Source organism: Zootoca vivipara, chromosome 3 (genome assembly GCF_965207765.1).
Source record: "Zootoca vivipara chromosome 3, rZooViv2.hap1.1, whole genome shotgun sequence".
In the NCBI taxonomy this organism is placed as follows: Eukaryota; Metazoa; Chordata; class Lepidosauria; order Squamata; family Lacertidae; genus Zootoca; species Zootoca vivipara.
In genome coordinates, this window is record NC_142586.1 from 73,934,275 (window position 1) to 73,954,522 (window position 20,248).

At 43.0% G+C, this 20,248-nt stretch overlaps 1 long non-coding RNA gene across 1 annotated transcript; it reads right to left on the bottom strand.

The window, feature by feature from the left end:
- Positions 1 to 212: 212 nt before the first annotated feature.
- On the bottom strand, positions 213 to 17,892 carry LOC148686305 (uncharacterized). Its single transcript, XR_015949074.1, has 3 exons — positions 17,724 to 17,892; positions 3,361 to 3,466; positions 213 to 1,073 (listed from the first exon to the last, which is right to left on the bottom strand). It is a non-coding gene; the product is annotated as an uncharacterized LOC148686305 (long non-coding RNA).
- Between the last annotated feature and the right edge of the window lie 2,356 nt (positions 17,893 to 20,248).

Here is a 20,248-nt window from a genome sequence, read left to right on the forward strand (position 1 = left end):
TGGGTGGCTGCACTGTATTCCTGGAAAAAAACATGTTATCTGGATCAGTCATAATTCTTATTAACACCCTCCCCAAACTAAACAACAACTGCGTGTTCAGACCCAGAGACCTCCCCCCTAAATAAATTCACACTTGACTCAAATTTTGGTTTGTTTTTTTGGCAGAATTTTATTGCTTATAGAAAGTGAGTGGTTGCATAGTCTCTGGTTCAACTAGCTCCCTGCACCCTTGCAGGTAGCGCTGACCCAGGGCACCAGCATAGGTCAGCCAAACATGAACACCTGGATAGACAGAAAGCCGGGGACAGGCTATGTCCACCACCCAGATGTGCCCCTGACTCAGGTATGGGCACAACCACCCTCACAGGGGTTGACCAAACTATTTGAGTCCCTGGATTCCTTTAACGGAATACCCTTCACATAGGGATGGCATGAGCGTTCTCCCATCCCTATCACCTGAACCAGTGCCTATCCACCACATCAGCACCCGCGCTTGCCGCCAACCACTCACATCTGTAACCAATCCCTTAACCCTGCTGACACTGCAGTCAGCCATCAATCATTCCCAACCACAGACAGATGAACCCCATCAAGCCTGTAAAGGGGTGCATCTCGGAAGGTAATGCCTGGGTGACGGATCACCATCCCGCCCAAGGCCAGAACCTTCTTGGCCACTGCGCTCTGGACACGCCTCCTGGCCCTCTCGGTGGCAGCTGGGCATCGGCTTCCTCGCCACACACAACGCTACAACCAGAAAATTTTGAGTCCAGGAAGAGCTGCCTTCAACTCTTTCAAGTCCTCCTGCATGCGGGTCCGCAGGCTCAAACCAGGAGCTTCCGGCAAATCGTTCTCACCCAACTGCACCACCATCGCTGCAAGCATGCCTTCCACGGACAACTTCACTTGCACCATTGGGAGAAGCTCCTCCCAACGCATTCCTTGTCTGGACACCCAGGAGATGCTCACGTGGTCAGGAAGCCCAAGCCTGCGTCCGAATCCAGACTCCGCCGCCCTCCTGCTGGCCCAGTGGACAATGCTGTGTCCGACTAGCCAGATGTGCATGGTAGGCGGACCTAGGAATGAACAAAACAACATTAGCAACTGCACCTCAGCACCACATCCGAACATAACCCTTGTATGCTTCAGATTTCCAGTGGCCCAGATCCTTTATCCTGTCAATGGACAGGCCCCAATGCACAGTGGTAGTAGGCCACATGCTGCGATTGCCTTACACATCACTGCAGCAAATTGATGCCTCCTTAACAGGGACCCATCCTCGTGGACCAGGAAGGGACCATCTGCAGGCAAGCAAAGTGCCAAATATTTCTTGGCATCTTTCACTGGACAAGGGCTGGGCTTACCAGTGGCAGGCAGCCTCATCAAGGCGCCCCTGCCCAACTGGTCCGTTTTGAAATTGTGAATAGTGAGCACGAGCTCAGCATCAGACAGCTGAACGTCCTGCAAAAACAAGCCCCTGGGAGCCCTTCCTTGTGCTGACTCCAGCTCTCCTCAGCTGCCCTTAAGTGATGTTCATATGGGAGTTGTTGTTGTTTAGTCGTTTAGTCCTGTCTGACTCTTCGTGACATTGATCCCCTTCATGGATCAATGCCTTGTTGTGGCGAAGGGGCTTGAATAACTCAGAGAAGCTATGAGCTATGCCATGCAGGGCCACCCAAGATGGACAGGTCATAGTGGAGAGTTTTGACTAAACGTCATCCACCTGGAGAAGGAACTGGCAAGCCACTCCAGTATCCCTGCCAAGAAAACTCCATATGGGAGTAGGTTTCCCCTGAAATACCCAGGGACTCAGGTTAGGCTATCATAGGTTGAAACCAGCATGTTGAGTTGAGCCTGGAAATATATTGATAGCCAACGTAGCTGCTTCAGCTGTGTTCAGTATGATTACAGCAGCTTCTATTCAGCACTGGCAGCATTCCTTACTAGCTGTAACTTCCAAACCATCCAAGTGTATGACAGCCGTCTAACAGGAATACTTGTACTATAAGCTATCATAAAATAGAAACTTTTATTTTATACTGGGAACAGGCATCTGCTAATGCCTAGAATAATAAAAGGAAAGCCTGTCTGGAGTGGAGGTAAGCTGAGTACTAGTGTATTTTTAAAGAGCGTCAACATTTTAACCAAGAACCTTCTAAAGGGGCAAGGCAAGGGTTTTAATAGAGTGGCAAGCAGGGGGCAGGGGGTACTCGTTTTGATCCCATGTTCCCAAAGTAACAGTTCCAGTGGTCACTTCACTAAGTCAGAGGACATGACTAACCGGTTGGGCTGATAGTCACAAGAAATGTACAGGAACAGGTAGAGCCGTTGTTTTACTGAATCGCCCTCAAGGCATATACCCCGAGAAAAGCTGTTCCAAACCTGCAAACAGAGTGTTGCTCCACTGGTCCATGTTTCTACTAGAGATGTGGGGCTAGGGGTGCGGAAGCAACTTGCTTTGCCTGCTGATGCACTGGCCAACACAAATTAAAGTGAGGTTCAGGGAAGGAGGGTCACTGTGGAGTTCATGTCCTCCCTAGCAACCATCCACACTTCCTCCTTAGACAACCCTGAGTATAGACTAATATATACAAATAATAACACTGCCCTAAGCAACTGCAGCTCTGGGGAGTGATTATGACCAAAGAAGGTAAAAAGCATGGTTTTGTTGTCCGTTGTAATACCAGAAGGAAGAAGCTATCTGTTAGGCAATCAAGCAAATGAAAATCTTGGGCTAGCTCACGGAGCCCACAAGATTACAGACAAGATTTTAAAACTTCTCCTAGGGATTTGTGTGTAGGAGCACACTCTATTTATAGATGGTCAGAAATTCATCTGTCGGGATAAAGAATTTGTTCCTGTTCAGTCATGAACCCGACTGGGTGGCCTTGGACAAGCCCCTCTCTCAGTCTATCCTTTTTGGGGGGACAAAAAAATTGCAACAGCTCTGTATAAGAGGTTCCCCACCCCGTGGTAGACATTGTGTACTTAGACTTCCAAAAAGCTTTTGAGAAAGTTCACCATCAAAGGCTCCTAAGGAAACACAGCAGTCACGGGATAAGAGGACAAGTTCTCTTATGGATCTGTAATTGGCTAAAGAACAGGAACAGGAATAAAAACAGGAGTTGGAATAAATGGAAAGCTCCCACAATGAAGCGCTATAAGAAATGGGGGACTCCCAGAGGTCTGCATTTTTAAAAATCTTGTTAAAATGGAGGTTGGGTTTAACAGTGAGATGGCCAAGATTTCCCATCACACCAAATTATTCTGGACAATAAAAGTAAACAGGGTGAATGGGCAGCCAAGTGGTAAATATGGTTCAGTGAAACAAAATGTGATGCAATGAAAGCAAAAAATCCATACTTCACATAGACATTGATGGGGTCTGAAGTGTCAGTAACCAACAACGAAATGGATCTTGATGTTATGGTGAATAGCTTAATGAAAACGTTGACTCAGTATGCAGTAGCTGTGATAAAGGTAAATTCCATGTTAAGGATCATTAGGAAAGGGATTGGAAATAAAACTGTCAGTGCTGTAATGCCTTTATACAAATCTATGGTGCGACCATACTTGGACTACTGTGTACAATTTTGACTGCTGCAACTCAGAAAGTATACAGTAGAGCTGGAAAAGGTGCAGAAAAGGGCAATGAGAATGACCAGGGGACTGCAGCAACTTCTCTGTGAGGAAAGCTTGCAACTTCTGGATATTTCTAGTTTAGAAAAAAGTGGGGGAGGCATGATAGAGATAGGTACAAAACTATGTATGGTGTGAAGAAACTGTATAGAGATAAGTTTTTCTCCCTCTCTCAAAATAATAAAACCTCTGGTCATCCACTGAAGCCAAGTGGCAGAAGGTTCAGGACATACAAAATGAAGTACTGTACTTCTTCACACAGTGAAGTTAAACTATGGAATTCACTTCCACAAAATGCAATGACAAGTAGTCATGATGGTTATACTGTATCCTATGTTCAGAATCGGAAGTAGCACGCCTTTGAAAACCAGTCACTTGGTAACAAAAGGAGGCTATTCAAGCCAGAGCTTTGAGTAACTAAGTAACTTAAGTAACTTAGGGCCAAAGTAGATGAGATGACAGAGATCTGTCACCAGATCTTCCATCTCTTTTAAATTTTGGCAGCAAGTAAACTATAAAAAAACCAGGTGAAACTACCTGGATGGTGCTTGGGGAGAGGAGGTAATCCATTTTCCTTAAGAAAATCATATCATTCCCCCCTCAAGATTGCTATTTGCACCGTTAGGGGCCTGTATATATAAACTCTCCTTAATGGAGCTAGTATCAGCTGGGGGAGTGTAATTTTAGTCAGGGAAATCATGCAGTATAAAAGAGTTATATGCTTTTTCTGAGCTCTGTAGTCCCACTCTGTTAACTGCCAACAGAGTTGGACGTTCCAGCCACAAAACTCTGTTATCTCATCTAGAATGCAGCTTATTTTCTCGTGTCTATGTTAACTGCTCACTGGCCTTTGCAAACAGGTTGTCTCATTTATCTCTGCCACAAGCAGAACCTGAAATTAAAAAATATATACCCATCACAACACTATGCAACTTCTCATGTCTAGTTTCCTGGTTACACAGTCTCATACTAACACCACATTGCCAATGATGTCAAAGATGTTTTAAAAAAAAACCAAAAACAAACCTAAGACTATCAATAGGCTACACACAGTCTCATGAATGCCTAGATGAAGAGCATTAACCATGGCCACAAGTGAATATACTGAAAACGCTTATATGGGGAAAGCCAACATATGATGGCATTGAAATGATTCCCCACCCCACAAAAGGCATTGTCATTCTGTCCATAGTATATAGGAGGGTAACAGAATGTTTAATCACCAATTAAGATACAGGACAGGACTGGCAAATATATCAATTGCTCAGAAAATAAAGTGCAAAGGATGAGCTGAATTGCCTGGTCATTATTGTAACTTTGCAATTTTATTTCAGAGATACGGATGACCTTCCCTGTAGATGTTTATCAACATCTTTTAACTTTTATCAAAGTCTTTTAACTTTTTAGGGTGGAAATGTGTTTTCCTATTCCTTACTCTGGCTTTAAATTATTTTTGCCACACTGTAGTGCAATTACACCTTTTAATGTCCTTTCATTGATTCCGCATTTATCTTATCTGATTTTCTACAAGCAGACTGATTATGAAGTTAAAGGGAGAGATGGATGGAAGGGGCAGCTGTGAAATATTGTAGTGCACTCAAATGTAATTACATTTTAGAGCTACACTTGAGTTGTATTTATGTGAAATGAGATCAGCAGATTCAGTGAGTTTTAATTAATTGTGTCCAGTATGATCATTAAAAAACTAAAGATGGGGAAGTAATATAACTGAAGAACTAGACAATATGAAGCCTGAGCAAAGTTTAAGAAATATATTAAATTTGAAGAAAATGTGGCTGTCACACCAGTAGTTTTCCAAGCAAAATGGAATTTATGGAAAATTCAGGTATAGATCCTGATTGCAATCTTTGAACTTTCTGTGCTCTATATATTGGACTTTTATTACTGAATTGTAATTTGGAACTCATCAAATACAACTTTATATATTTCGAAATACTGAGTATTAGCACATGGTATCCTTGGGATCCAAGACCTTGGCAAGGCCCCCTGCCCTGAAACCTCGCCCCTTTAAAAAAATACAGCTAACCTTGGCTTAGATTAACACAACATGGGAATAAAAAAGTGCAGAGCAGCAAAACAGGTTACTGTTTCATGGCAACCATATCCCTCCAGCAGCAATTCTTCAGATTTCAGATAGAATACTTTTCCAGCCCTACCCGGAGACACTCAAAATTGAACCTGGGACCTTGTGCATGCAAAGCATATGCTCTACCATTAAGCTGCAGACCTTTCCTCTAAGAAAGAAATGGGAAAGCTTTGACTCTACAGATTTTGCTGAACTACAACTCCCATGAGCCCTTGCAAGCACTGTTAATGCTCAGGGATGGTGTGGGTTGTAGTTCAGCAACATCTGGAGGACCGATGGCTCCCCACATCTGCTCTAAGACATTACGGGTAGTGGTTGGGGCAACCCAGTCAGATGGTTAGGGTACAAATAAAAAAGCTGTTGTTGTTGTTGTTGTTGTTTAAGAACTAGACTGTACTCAGAACAGACACAATGAAGTTAATAAACCTAAGTTATGTACATTAAAATTTAGGTGGGTCTACCCTGAGTAAAACTTATTTGGATATCACTCCAAGGAAGCGTTTCCATTGCATATTTACCAAAATGTTATTTTAGGGTGAGAATATATGACTCTAATGAACATTTCAGATTAGAATTGTGCAAATAAATAAATAAATAAATAAAAATAATGCACATATATTAACTAGAAAGGTAAAAACAGTTCAGTTAAATGATAGAAACAGGGAGATTTGTCTCACTCCTCATCAGTGATGTCAGATTCACATTGTGAAGGCATAACTTTACTGGAATTGCTGCATTGTCCCAGAAACCACACACAGTGCTGCAGTTGTCAGGCTAAGGTATTACAACAGGCATCCCCAAACTTCGGCCCTCCAGATGTTTTGGACTATAATTCCCATCACCCCTGACCACTGATCCTGTTAGCTAGGGATCATGGGAGTTGTAGGCCAAAACATCTGGAGGGCCGCAGTTTGGGGGTGCCTGTATTACAATATCTCCACTGCAGAGGTGCCACCTTCAAGAAAGATGTCTGGTCTGGATGATATGTAACAGACTGTTTTTGTTGCTTTTGCTATGTTATAGTCTGATCTTCTAGAAAGTCCTCTCCCCCCCCCCACCACCACCCTATGGCTTTCCAGCAATTCCAAACTGTGTTCTGTCCTGCTCTCTTTCAAGCCTGGCCTGAGCAATGGGGTTTGGAGCTTTGTATGAGGCATCCGGACAGGACTTGTGGTTTTGTGTCCTTATGAATTCATCAGTTAATGCAGCATTTTCTAAGCTGCTTCTGGCGAACCAGAGCAGTGCATGGAAATGCTGTTTACCTTCCCGCCGGAGTGGTACCTATTTATCTACTTGCGCTTTGATATGCTTTCAAACTGCTAGGTTGGCAGGAGCTGGGACCGAACAACAGGAGCTCACCCCGTTGCGGGGATTCGAACTGCCAACCTTCTGATCGGCAAGCCCTAGGCTCTGTGGTTTAACCCACAGCGCCACCCTTTACCCTTTACCTATGCCTTTATAGAGCATTGGTAAGATCTGAGGTAGTGTCTAAATGACAACTAAAAATAACTTGCAACAATGCAGTAAGTTACGTGGTAAATCTTCTACTGCTTGTGTTTCACATTCATTGTAAGAATGATGAATGCTTTGAAGAGGGGAAATGTTACTTTTTCCAAGCATGGTGATTATTTACCCCTGAGCTCCCTCTACCCTTCACTATTTAAACTTTTGCCTGCTTTATTTCCCTGCCTTCTCAATGGCTGGAAGGAAACGGGGTCCCTTTGGGGCACAAACTAGTCATCTCATTCCATTTAACTTCCTTTGTTTCTAACCAATAAGCTCCTTTAAAAAGAAAAAAAACCTATAGGAAACAAAAATAAAGTTTCCTTTCCAGATACTTAGTCAGACATGCAAACAGCCCCTTAAGGTTGTGTAATCTGCTCTTCTCCAACTTGGTGCCTTCCAGATGTTTCTGCTGGGGCTGATGGGGGTTGTAGGCAAAAGCACTTGGAGAGCACCAAGTTAGTGATGGCTGGTGTGTAATGTAAAAAAAAAAGAGGAGGAGGAGGAGGAATCTGCCTTCATGTCTGAACATGGAATAAATGATCTTCCTCTGATCCAAGTCTGCATATAATCGGCATTCGGTATACACCTCTACACCTACCCACCCCTACCAATAATTCTATGCCAAGAAAACCTGGTTTTTGCAGCCTGCTTGTACAGTATTGTGCAAATTAGACATTTGCCTATTTTGTGTGCATTTATTCTGGTTGGAATTTTCATAACTCTCTCCCATGCAGAGGACAAATACATCTCCAAAACATTGTAAAGTGTCAGAATTTGACAAGGAAAGTGCGTAAAAGGACTGCTTATTCACTCTCCTCCAAGAGCTCTTTTTCTGCTCCAGATCCCACCTCCTGCTGCTTTTGTCCACTTTGGGCTCCTCCTAAGGCATGACTGGAAGAATAAAATGAATCTGGAACCCCATAGCAGGAAGAGTGGCTTGGACGGGGTGCTATGGAGGAGAAAAGCAGCCTGCTGGAAAAAGATAGCTGCCCGTTTCTCCACTGCCAATTCTCCCCATGCTGCTTTTCTTAACAAACCAAAAAGCCCTCCGCTGGAGCACTGCTTAGCATGGTAGCATGAAACATGTAGGTTTTGCCCCATAGAAATGATCAAAAGTCAGTATAAAAGCAAACAGTGTATAAGTAACATGGTAGTAAGATTTACTACTAATCTAAATCTAAAAGGCTGCTCAGCCCATATCCCCTTTGTTTTTCAAGAGCTTGCTAGCTATTGCCAACACACTGTGAACTCTTTCTTCATAGCCCTAAGGGACAGAAACTTTTTTTGAAAAAAGAAAAGAAAACTCCATATGCCAAACACTCTGCCCAGTATCAAATTCCCCTCTTGTACATTCCGAATCACATCAGACAACGCCCAGCCTGGAGGAGACATGTCTTCATGTTAATGCTTACCACCTTGTTTTCTTATAGTTATTTAGCTGTAATTAATTATTTAATGATCTTAATTCTTTGAAAAGAGCCCTTTAATTCTTGAACAGGCAAAATGCTTTTCTGGATTAACTGCAGGCTGGCAGGCAAATGCAATCTGGAGGAGCTCCTACATGCTGCTCAGCCATTTTGAAACAAGTTAAGTTTGGGTGTCCTTGTTTAACTAGCCATGAGCAATTCATAAAATTTCAGATCCCTGCGTAACAAACAGCGACTTCTTAAGTTTGTTGTTAGAAAATCCTTCTTCCAGTCTGTTATGAAAGAGATGTTTTGATGTGCTGCCAATTTTTCACATGGCGCTCTGGAAGCTGAGCCATGGCTGTGCTGTAAAAGCTGAGCCACTAGTTACATAAAGCTTTCCTAGCAACTCAGATTCCTCTCTCTCTCTCTCTCTCTCACACACACACACACACACACAGAGAGAGAGAGAGAGAGAGGGTGAGAGAGAGGGAGAGAGGGAGAGAGGGAGAGAGGGAGAGAGGGAGAGATGAAAGGCAACGGTAGCAAAATCAAAATTAAAGAGACCCAGCACAAAATTATATTCCTGTTTCCAAGGAACAACAAATGTGAAACAGCCCTCTCGACCCAAAAAAATGATAGCCAACGGGAAGGAAAAAAGCAAAATTCTACGTTTTGGTATACTGTGTCCTGCCTATGTGCTCACAATGAACCTAGAAACAAATGCTGATGCACTCAGATAAATATGGACGTTGATGCACACATTACAGAGAGGCAGTTTCAAACGTCCCTGACCAGCAGTTTATTTCTAGCGCATAAAATATATCCCCCCTTCTTCTGGCCTCTCCCTCTGCCTCTTGTAGTGCAGCGATAAAAGGAAGTAAACATCGCAGCAGCAAATACGTGCCAAGTGAAACAAACATGAAACAGCAAAACAAAGCAGCCCAGCACACTTGGATGCTGCCAATATAATAAAAGTGGATGCAAGATGTATCCACAGACATATATATGAGCATTATGATGTGCACAACTTGCATTCAATTTTTCTCTATAGATAGAAGTAAGTGAAGCTGTTTTTTTCCTAGATGGGAAGAAATGAATATTTATTGCCAGAAGAAAGGGTTCTGACAGTCGGGGAAAAGTCTTGTTATTCTCCTCCCACCGAGACCCACCATGCCTTGTAGGGAGTGAAATCCTTCTAAATAAAACTGTTTGATCAATAGACTGCTTAAGGTCTAGATGACTCGATACATTTCCATCTGTGGAGCCAAATCTCTTCTGAGGTGATCTCTCCAGCACTGCCATTTTTTTCATTAACAAAAATGACATTCAAACCCCAATAACGTGCCTCCAAAAACCTGAAAGTACCCAAGGGAGGGAGGGAGGGAGAATTGCTGAACAGAGTTTTATTAAAAACTGAATATGTGCCAACCAGTTTTCTCCATGAATCCTTTTTGATGAACAGAGCGATGAGGGTGGGGCAATTTGCAAAAATGGCCTCAGCGTGTTAGCACCCGCATTCAGTGTCTGATTTCTTATTGTTACGGAGCTGATGAAATCAAAATACAAAGCCAGCCAATGAATTTGCATAGGAGGCAAAATGAGGTTTGATCACACTAAAGGTAAATAAAGGATGATAAATGAGGCAAAATAAGGGCATCTCAAACCGCAGCAGCAGCAGCAGCAGCAGCAGATCTGTAGGTTTGAAGAGAAGGCACTGCTTTGTTTTCTCTTTCAAATTTGCAGTGCCATTGTAAGTACACAAATCAAAAGAAAATCAATGAGAAAGAAGACCTGCAACCTCCTGAAGGATGGAGCTAATTAATTTCAGCAGACATTGGACCAGGCCCCAAATGGAATAAAACAAAGAAAAATGTGCTACATAAAGAAAAAGAGCAATTATCTGCTGAACACTGCAGGAAGGGTGTATTCCTTCCTTCAGGCAATTAGCAAAGCATGCCAGAGAAGGAACACTTTCGCCCTTTGCAGATGGACAAACAGTGCAGAAATTAATGTATAGGGGGGACGATATCACTCCAGCTAGCCCTGATCTCAACCTTCAGCTTGGATCAGAACTTATGAATGGAATCTACGTCTGTTCACCACAATGCTGTATCTGTAAACTCCATTTTTGCAGGGCATAGATGAAAATTGTACATTCAGGACCTTCGGCCATAGGCACCGTCAATGCAAGAGGTCAGGGATGGGGCAAGCAGGTGTGACACACAGAGGGAGCCCACATATCCATTTCTACTCTGTCTGGCCACCTACGCAACACTGGTTGGCAAGCAAAGGTGCATGGGAGGAAACATGGGAGACGTGCTTCGTGGGGCATCTGAGCATCTGGCAGCCATAAGCCTGAGCATGGCTCTCAGCCTTTGATTAGCTGCTCATAAACCACCCTAAGTAGGACCCAGTTTTCAGCATGCATTGATTCCTGTCTAGGTTGGTTCACTTCCAAATGGACTGCAGCTGGTACCTGGCTCTTCCAAGGTGTGCCCCCTCCCCGAGGCAGGGGTAGCGTTTTCTTTCTTAGTAGCTTCAGTAATGCTGCTGAGACATGCCATGGTTGGAGCAGTCCAGGACCCCACTCTGAGCAGGAGAGTTCCCAAAGTTTGCAGAGCTTGCTCACCATATTTTGCAGTAAACAAAGCAATGCACATGCATCTAAAGAGAACCCCTTTTCCCTCCAAGACTATTAAGCCCAGAGTATTAAACTTACCAAACTACATGACTGCATAGCCCTAGCTGTTTGTTTTGCTTTTGTAAATACAACGTGAGCTCGAGATGCAAATATCAGCAGGTTTAAACTTTTCACAGGAGGGAAAGAAGTATTACCTGCTAATTACTGCAGATCAAATGACCGCAGAACAAAGGCACAGTAGCAATGGCTTGCAAACAGTTGGCAACCCTTAACATTTTGCTCATGGGATTCAGCTAGGGGTGCTCCATCTTCAGCCCTGAAGTATTGTTATGTCTCTTCCGGCAATCCAACCCATTTCCTGACCTCTCTGCAAGCAGCAAAATCACATCATTGCACAGATTTCTGCTGAAAATTAGATCAATACTACAGTATACTCATTCGCTGCCCTGGTTCCCAAGTGATTCATGAATCTCAGAACTAGTTCATGAATCTGAAGAGGATTGGGAGAAGAGAAAGAGGATGAAGAAGGTAGAATATCTGCAGTCAGCAGATTTCAGGCTTCCGTCATCAATTCAGGCATTAGTTAAACAGGAGCCAGGTTTGCCTGAAGCAAACTATGGCTTTCTGTGAATGAGCAGCATTCTGGTGCATTCTGCTCAAACTGAGCCTACACTACTTCCTTTGCCAAGCTGGGAGAAAACAAACAACAGTGCTGGCTTAGAGCTAGGTGCAGATGAGCCCTTGTGGTTTGTTTCTCTCCAAACAAACCACAGGAGGAAGCCATGGTTTGCTTTTGGCTTACTGGTTGTGGTTTGCTTGGGTTTTTTCCCCTCCTGGCTTGGTGACAAGAGGTGAGGGGTGCATGCAATTGAGTAGCATGCACCAGCCACACTGGTCATTCACACTAAACCATGGTTTGTTTCAAACTATTGTTTATCAGGGTTAATGTTAGATTCTGACACTTACTAGCTGAAGCCTACATTTGAGGTGCTGTTTCTTTAAAGGTTTGAACCTAGAACAAATTAAGGTTACACTTTTCTCTTTTCCATTTCATACACCCACCCACAGATGTACAAGAAATCAGTTCCATTTCATGAAGCAACCACAAGTAGTAGTAGTAGTAGTAGTAGTAGTAATATTAAATTATTTTCCCCCCCCCCCAAATCTGGCTGGGTTTCCCCAGCCACTCTGGGTGGCTACCAACAGAAAAATGAAATGAAATAAAACAATCTATTAAACATTAAAAGCCTCCCTAAACAGGGCTGCCTTCAGATGCCTTCTAAAAATCTGGTAGCTGTTTTTCTCCTTGACATCTGATGGGAGGGCATTCCACAGGGTGGGTGCCACCACCGAGAAGGCCCTCTGCCTGGTTCCCTGCAAGTGAGCCAGTGCTAGACATATAGCAAGGACACCTCACACAAGGTGTTCTGATTAGCCATATATTGGTGCCAAGCAAGTAAACGTGTGTGTGTGTGCGCACACGCACAACACACACACACACACACACAAACACACACACAGCAGCTAAAACTATGAAGCGCTCACAGAGCTCTCATAAATTTGCCATGTTACTAGTACTGTATGCAGAAATCACACAAGGGCATTTGATGGATGAAATGTGGCAGCTGCTCCATGCAACTGATGTGGGGTGCATGCAAGCACCTACAAAGAAAACTCAAAGCTATGATACACAGTGGCAAGCATTTGCCTTGGACTCGGAGAGGTCACTACTTAGAGGCCCTTTAAATCTGTACAAAAGCCAAGTTCATTTCTCCGAGGAGTTTCATAAGGAAGCACGTGATGAGGGCAGTTGGAAACCACAGCTCTGTTGGTGCTGATTACAGCCTGCTGAGGAAAATGAACTTCCTATTGTGTGTGTGTGTGTGTGTACACACACACACTCCTCAGCAAATACACACACAGGCACAGGCACACAAAAACACCAGTTCCTCCCTGTATTTGGATAAACTTATTGCCCCACAGTGCTTTCTAATTTATCAAAAAGCTGTGGGCAATAACCTAAAATACTGAAGGGGTTAGAGGGGGAGGGTGTCAGGGAGAGCAAGGAAGGGGGAAAGTCACCCTGCTGGCAAATGAATGCAGCAGGGATGATGTCATTGGAACAGTTGGTGGAGAAAAGAGAAAAACAAGTCTGTGTGTGCTAATCCTGTTTGCTGCCCTAAAGGGAATGGAAAGCAGCCAAGGCAAGGAGTTCTGGGAAACCATATAAGGGTGCCAAACAAGCTTTGCCGCCAACATTAGGAACTGACATCTTTGTTCTTTGTAATTTGGAAGGCTGCCAAAGGCCTCATTTCAGCTCTGCAGCATGATTACACTGGACGCTTGCCAGATGAGCTCTCTGAGCCTCTTTTCTTCTCGGGAAGCTTTTTGCCAAACACACTGCAGTTACCATGGCAGTGGAAAGGAAAGTTTAAAATTATAGATATATAATTTTCACACATTTTTTGAAAATAACAACAAAGTTGAGGCATGCTTTTATCCAGATGTGGCATACACACACACACACACACACACACACACACACACACACACACACACAATTTTAAAAAGGGTTTCCCCCCCAGTAATGAATGTATCCATAGCATTGAAGCAGAAAAGGTGACTGGAGGAGAGATGTACACACACACACACACACACACACACACACACACACACACACACGTTCTAGTCTCATCAAAAGCATCTGTAACAGAAACATTTTGCTCCTTAGCTATATTCAATTGAAATAACTAGGTTCCTGATTAAAACATCCAGATTTTCCAGAACAGTTAAAAGGTGAAAAGGGGTGTGTAGTTATAGGCTGCTTAGCAAAAGGAAGCTAATTGATATGACTGGTGGAAAGGATGCTGAGTGCCAGTAAAGTAGTATGAGGAAATGGTACACTATTTCAAGTTGCACCAGGATTCCCCACATTTAATCATATATTAATTTTAATCATATTTTGATTAAGTAGGAAAGCGCTGTCAGAACCGGATTTTACTGTGCATACAATGGGAGAGGTGTGGTTCGACTTTGCTTCCTTCTCTTACTCAGAGAAGCATCCAGCAGTTTCAGTTTACAAATAGGAAAAGTTCTTTGCTCGGGGATTTCAAGTTCAGCCTGATGCTATTTTTAACCAGCTTCATTTTTCACCTGGTTAGAAAGTAGATCATCTCCTGGGAGGTGGCAAGAATCTATCAAAACCATCTCTCAAAGCACATACAGCCAGCATATTTCTGCAGTCAAGGTTACAGAGAAACAGGGATAGGGTTGCTAGCATCCTCTCTTCCCCTCTTGCAAAATCTGACACTTGGCCGCATGGTGATCTCCTCAGAATAGCCTTCCCTGAAATCCAGTAACAATGCAATGGGATCCCCCTTCTGACTTGCCTTGGAATTATTGGTGTTATTTTTGCAGCATGAGTTGTGTGTGTTATCTCTCTCTCTCTCTCTCTCTATATATATATATATATATATATAGTATAAAGAAGAAATATTTCTGAGGAAGAGAAGGATACACAAACAGTAAGTTACAATAATCATAACTCAGCTTAAATGAAACATTCTTAAATCCCACTGATTTCAGATGGAGAATTAAGGAAGTGCTTACATCTTTTCCCTTGAAATCACTGGGAAGTGTGCAGCTTAACTCTATGCAAGCAGTCAGCTGGAGTTCAGTGGGACTGACTGAATAATAGGATTGCCACCCTAAGGGGCATTTTACTCTGGCTGGATAGTTACTTTGTCCAAACTTAGCCTACCTCAGAATTAATGGTTGTGAAAATGGAAGGCAAGCTACAGAAAGCATGGCCCCTCCCTTGACCTAGTACGTGGGTCACTCTCTGTTGAGCTGGAAGATCAGTTTCAGGACTTTTCTTGGCTCCCAATCAGCAGAGATTGATTTATGGCAGCCATCACCATTACTCAGACTGGGGAGTTGCAGTCCAAAATATCTGGAGGGCACCAGGTTGGAAAGTTGGTTTATAAGGCTGTCAGAAAGGTTACTCACAATCACCACTTCCCAAGATCATCATAAAATGGCAAAAGAGAAGAAGCCATATGGCTATATCTACCATAGTAGATGGTTCTGTGAAAGTGACCAGTCCTGAATAAAATTTCAAGTGATCATGGTCTTGAAATTACTAAAGTGTGTGTGTGTGTGTGTGTGTGTGTGTGTGTATAGATGATAGACAGACAGACAGACAGACAGACAGACAGACAGATGATAGATAGATGCTTTGACAAGTGCATTTAAGACTGAGAGTGGCTGCCAAGACCACATAACACCTTGAAAGACCTACATTGGCTCCCAGTACGTTTCTGAGCACAATTCAAAGTGTTGGTGCTGACCTTTAAAGCCATAAACAGCCTCGGCCCAGTATACCTGAAGGAGCGTCTCCACCCCCATCGTCCAGCCCGGACACTGAGGTCCAGCTCCAAGGGCCTTCTGGCGGTTCCCTCACTATGAGAAGGAAAGTAACAGGGAACCAGGCAGAGGACCTTCTCAGTAGTGGCGCCCGCCCCATGGAGCGCCCTCCCATTAGATGTCAAAGAAATAAACATGTTTAGAAGACATCTGAAGACAGCCTTGTTTAGGGAAGTTTTTAATGAATTGGTGTTTTAATGTATTTTTAATCCTTTGTTGGAAGGCACCCACAGTATGTATGTATGTATGTATGTATGTATGTATGTATGTATGTATGTATGTATAAATAAATAAATAAATGATGATGATGATGACATGCAGCAGAGGAATTACCTTAGTGTCCCTTTTCTCTTCAAAACCGGCTGAAGACAAGAGCCCCAATCCCACAAATGTTCCTGATTCACTACTGAACCCTCTTCCCTTGAGACCTGTGCTGCTATTTGCTCCTGAAAGTACAGAGGCAGTAATAGGAAACATTTCCCTGACCCACTGACCAGCCACTTCTAAAGAACCAAATACATGACAGGGATGAGGAGAGCATTCCTAGGGAGACTCAAAGAGATGTTGGTGTTCTTTTACAGAAGGGAAGTGTTAGAAGGAGTCAGAGCATCAGGTCAGTAAAGGAAGCAGGATTAAGTGAGCTACAGAAGTTTCACAGATAATAAGATTATTTCAGGTACCAGAAGATAATGAAAAACTAAAGCCCTGGAACAGAAATCATGGAGGAGGAGGAGGAGGAGGAGGAGGAGGAGGAGGAGGAGGAGGAGGAGGAAGAGGAAGAAGAAGAAGAAGAAGAAGAAGAAGAAGAAGAAGAAGAAGAAGAAGAAGAAGAAGAAGAAGAAGAAGAAGGGAAAGCCCAAGGGTGGAAATTGAAATCTCCTCCTCTACACACTCAGCTCTGCTGCACCCAGGGTGGCCAGATGCAGCAGAGGATGGAGCAGAAGAAGACATTTTTTGACAGGTACTATTTGTCATGTCACAATACTGCATGGGTAAGGGAAGCTGCATCTGCCAACATTCCCTGTTCTATGCAATGCAGGGTCACTTCCTTTTATTTCATTAGGCCACCTTTTCAAATATTCTGGGGTAGGTCACCAAAGGACTTTGTAACTTTGTAACTCAGCTTCCCCTTTTCTCAAATGGGATGTTACGCAAGGGTTGCTTTACCCGCAAAAAAAAGAACTTGGTGAGGTAACAGTTGCAATGTTTCGGATTCTTAGATGAAAATAGGGCTGCCAACTCATTTTCATTTTCAGTGGTGCAATATATAATTTTTAAACCCTGGATCTAGCAGTCCTACAGGGAAGCCTCTTTAAAGGGCCATGTGTATTATTTCGGGCATGAAGGACAGTATTTAACATAATAAAAGAAATCCTTCCAGTAGCACCTTAGAGACCAACTAAGTTTGTCATTGGTATGAGCTTTCGTATGCATGCACACAACATTTCTCTTCTCCCCTTTATACCATGCCACACTTTGCAGCTGCTGCTACATTCCTGGCATCTTACAGCAAAAAAATAAACAAAAACCAGTTTGCCAACCCCGATTTTAAACAAATTGAAAACACTCTGAGCATGTTTTGCATTTAAAACTCACTTAAATTATATAGCTCCATCATGACTACAGGAACAAAACAAAGCTTGCTTCTGTTGCCCTGATGCAACAGTGCTTACTCATTTGGGAATAAGCACCATTTTGTTGTATGTCTATTTTAAAGTAAAACTAATACAATGAAGGAAGGAAGGATGCTGCAGAAACTAAGGTTAGTCTTGGTGAGTCCTGGCATGCTCAGGCTGTCCCTGGTACTGATGCTGGGCATATTTGTTGCCATCACCTGCTGTTATCTGGGTGGTCACTGGGGGCTGAACTGGGCTGCCAGACCCTGATCTTCAGCCCTAAGGTCCCAGCCTACCTGTGTTCAGTGCTTATTTTACCTGTTTCTGTCCTGTGCCTTTAACAGGTGTTTGGCACACAGGCATTACCCAGGGATAATGCTCACCTCCATGCTGTGAGGAGCTTCAGATGCTGATTCCTGCATAACATGCTGCAGTTCAAGGAACAGGAGCAGAAGGCCAGTTGATGCCTCTGTGTTTTCACGGCCAGCTGGCAACGTTAGATGGACAACACCGGAGCCGAAATGAATATCATTCACAATTTGCTAAATTAGTAATCAGCACACAGCATTCATCATCATACCTGTACTGTACTCTGTGCTTGGCTGGTCATACCACTGAAATGAAATTTAAATCTCCAAAAGCAATGGCTGAGTCTGCTGCCAAGGTTTTTATGGTAGCCGAAGTAGCACAATGTCCCACTCCCTAACAAAGGAATAGTAATTACAAGATTTCCAGCTGGACAGCAATTCCCAAGCTCAAGTTAATTCCTGTATTCACCAGCATGATGAAACTTAATAATATGCAGGCACGAAACTAGCATTAAAAACCAGTGTACAGGCAAATTCCTGTTCATAGGCTAAATCATTAGACTCTGGAGCTGAAAGGTGAAGTTTTTCACACTTTCTACTGCAAACAGTCCCATGAGGATGTGGAAAGGTCTAGGTGACTGCCTGTGATCTCACACTCTTGCTTCCTGGGCCATTCAGCAGGTACACATCTTCCCATGATTGGTTCTCTTGACTCCAGGGTGGAGAACCTGTCTGGCCCTCCACATGTTGTTGGTCCACAGTTCCCATCAGCCCCAACCAGCATGGCCAATTGTCAATGGTTGGGGATGAGGGAAGTTGTAGGCCCAACAACTTCTGAAGGCCACAGCTCTCCCTACCCCTGCCCGATTTGGACCAAACTCTTGTGATGTTTGCTTCCTCAGCTATTGCCCTGCCCTTCCACCTTAAAAAACAACAACCAACCCTCTTTATTTAATTCCTTTCAGATTTGCATCAAACAACAAATACAGGAAATAAAAATCAAATAGAAACAAAAAACAACACCTCCCTCCGTTGTTGTCCTGCCTCTCTACCATGGTTATCAGAGGGGGAAAATATTTCTATTTCTTTTTGGAAAATACGTGGAATTGGTAACATGGCAGCTGGTGACCATCAATACCCAATTAATTTATTTTGCAAATTCACAAAAGCTAAACCAATACACTACATAAGGATCTCTCCCCTTGGGGAAGGGGAACAAACAAAAAAACCACTGGTCCAGAAATCCCTTTGAGACATATTATTTATTTAACAGGATTTATATACCACTCAGTCATCAACACCTCTAAGCAGTTGAAACATGGTGGAAAATTTACATTAAAACCAATAAAACCAGATGTTAAAAACTAGCTTAAATATGTCAAAAACTAAAGAAAATTAGCACTTTAAAAGAAGTTATAAAATAAACTTACTTGTTAAAATACATGTATTTGCAGGTTCACAGTGCAATTGTTTGCATGTCTACCTGGATGTAAGTCCCACTGAATTCAACAAGACTCACTCTGAGGTAAGTGTGTCAGTATAAGACACACTTTATTTCAAGTGAGTTCCAAAGGAAAAGCTACTCTGGCATCCCACTGATGTTTGATTTGTCCTCTGAATTTTATTCTGTAGTGACAGCAACACAAAAAGCCATAGGCAGGCTCAAAGGTTTATGTGGCATATGAAACTTCCCCCAAAGCCTCTCCAAACATCTGGGAGGGCATTAACATAACACAGTTGTTAGTGCTTGTCATGGTCAGTGTGACAATTCTCTCTCTCTCTCTCTCTCTCTCTCTCTCTCTCTCTCTCTCTCTCTCTCTCTGCTATTGCTTCCACTAGGCTAGGGAAGTGCTGTGGGGAATGTGGTGGTACCAATGACCGGTCTTTTAATTGCAACTAATATTGATGGTGTCTGAGATGCAGCTGGAGATAAACCACAGAGTAATTGGTGGTGTCAGTGCCTGAAGGTATATATTTAAGCTGCTTCTCTGTGCCTCCACAAAATCTATTTGTTTAGGGCTGCAGTCCTATTAACATTTACTTGAGAAAGGGAGTAATTGTCATTGAACTCAGTGGAACTTTGGAGAAGGGGTGGTAGAGGAATTCAGTTCAGTTGGTATTTAAAGGTGGATCACAATTCACAATTTCAGGGGGGAAACAACAACTATGAGAATCTTAACAAAGAAATCCTACAAAATTTGCCCTTCTCCAAATTTTACAGTATAGTTACACAGTCAAGCATTGTTCACAAGAATGTATATACTGGAGTAAAGTGTGCCTCAAAATGTCCATATTAGAGAAAATAACCTACAAAGTTTCATTCTGTTAGGTTAGGCAAAATTGCTTTGCAGAAATGTGTATATTGGGCAAAATTCCATACAAAAATGTGTATATTGGGAGAAATTCATACAAAAATGCCGATGAATTTTCATGAGGCGGGAAAAATTGCGGAAATGCAAAGAACTGGTTGTAAGACTGGGGGGGGGGAGATAAACGGAGAGATACTGAAAATGGCAGTTTTGCCCCCTCCCTACTTCTGAGTAAACATGCATGAAGTCATGTAGTTCAATGCCAAATAGAAATTTGACTGTTTAGTTTTC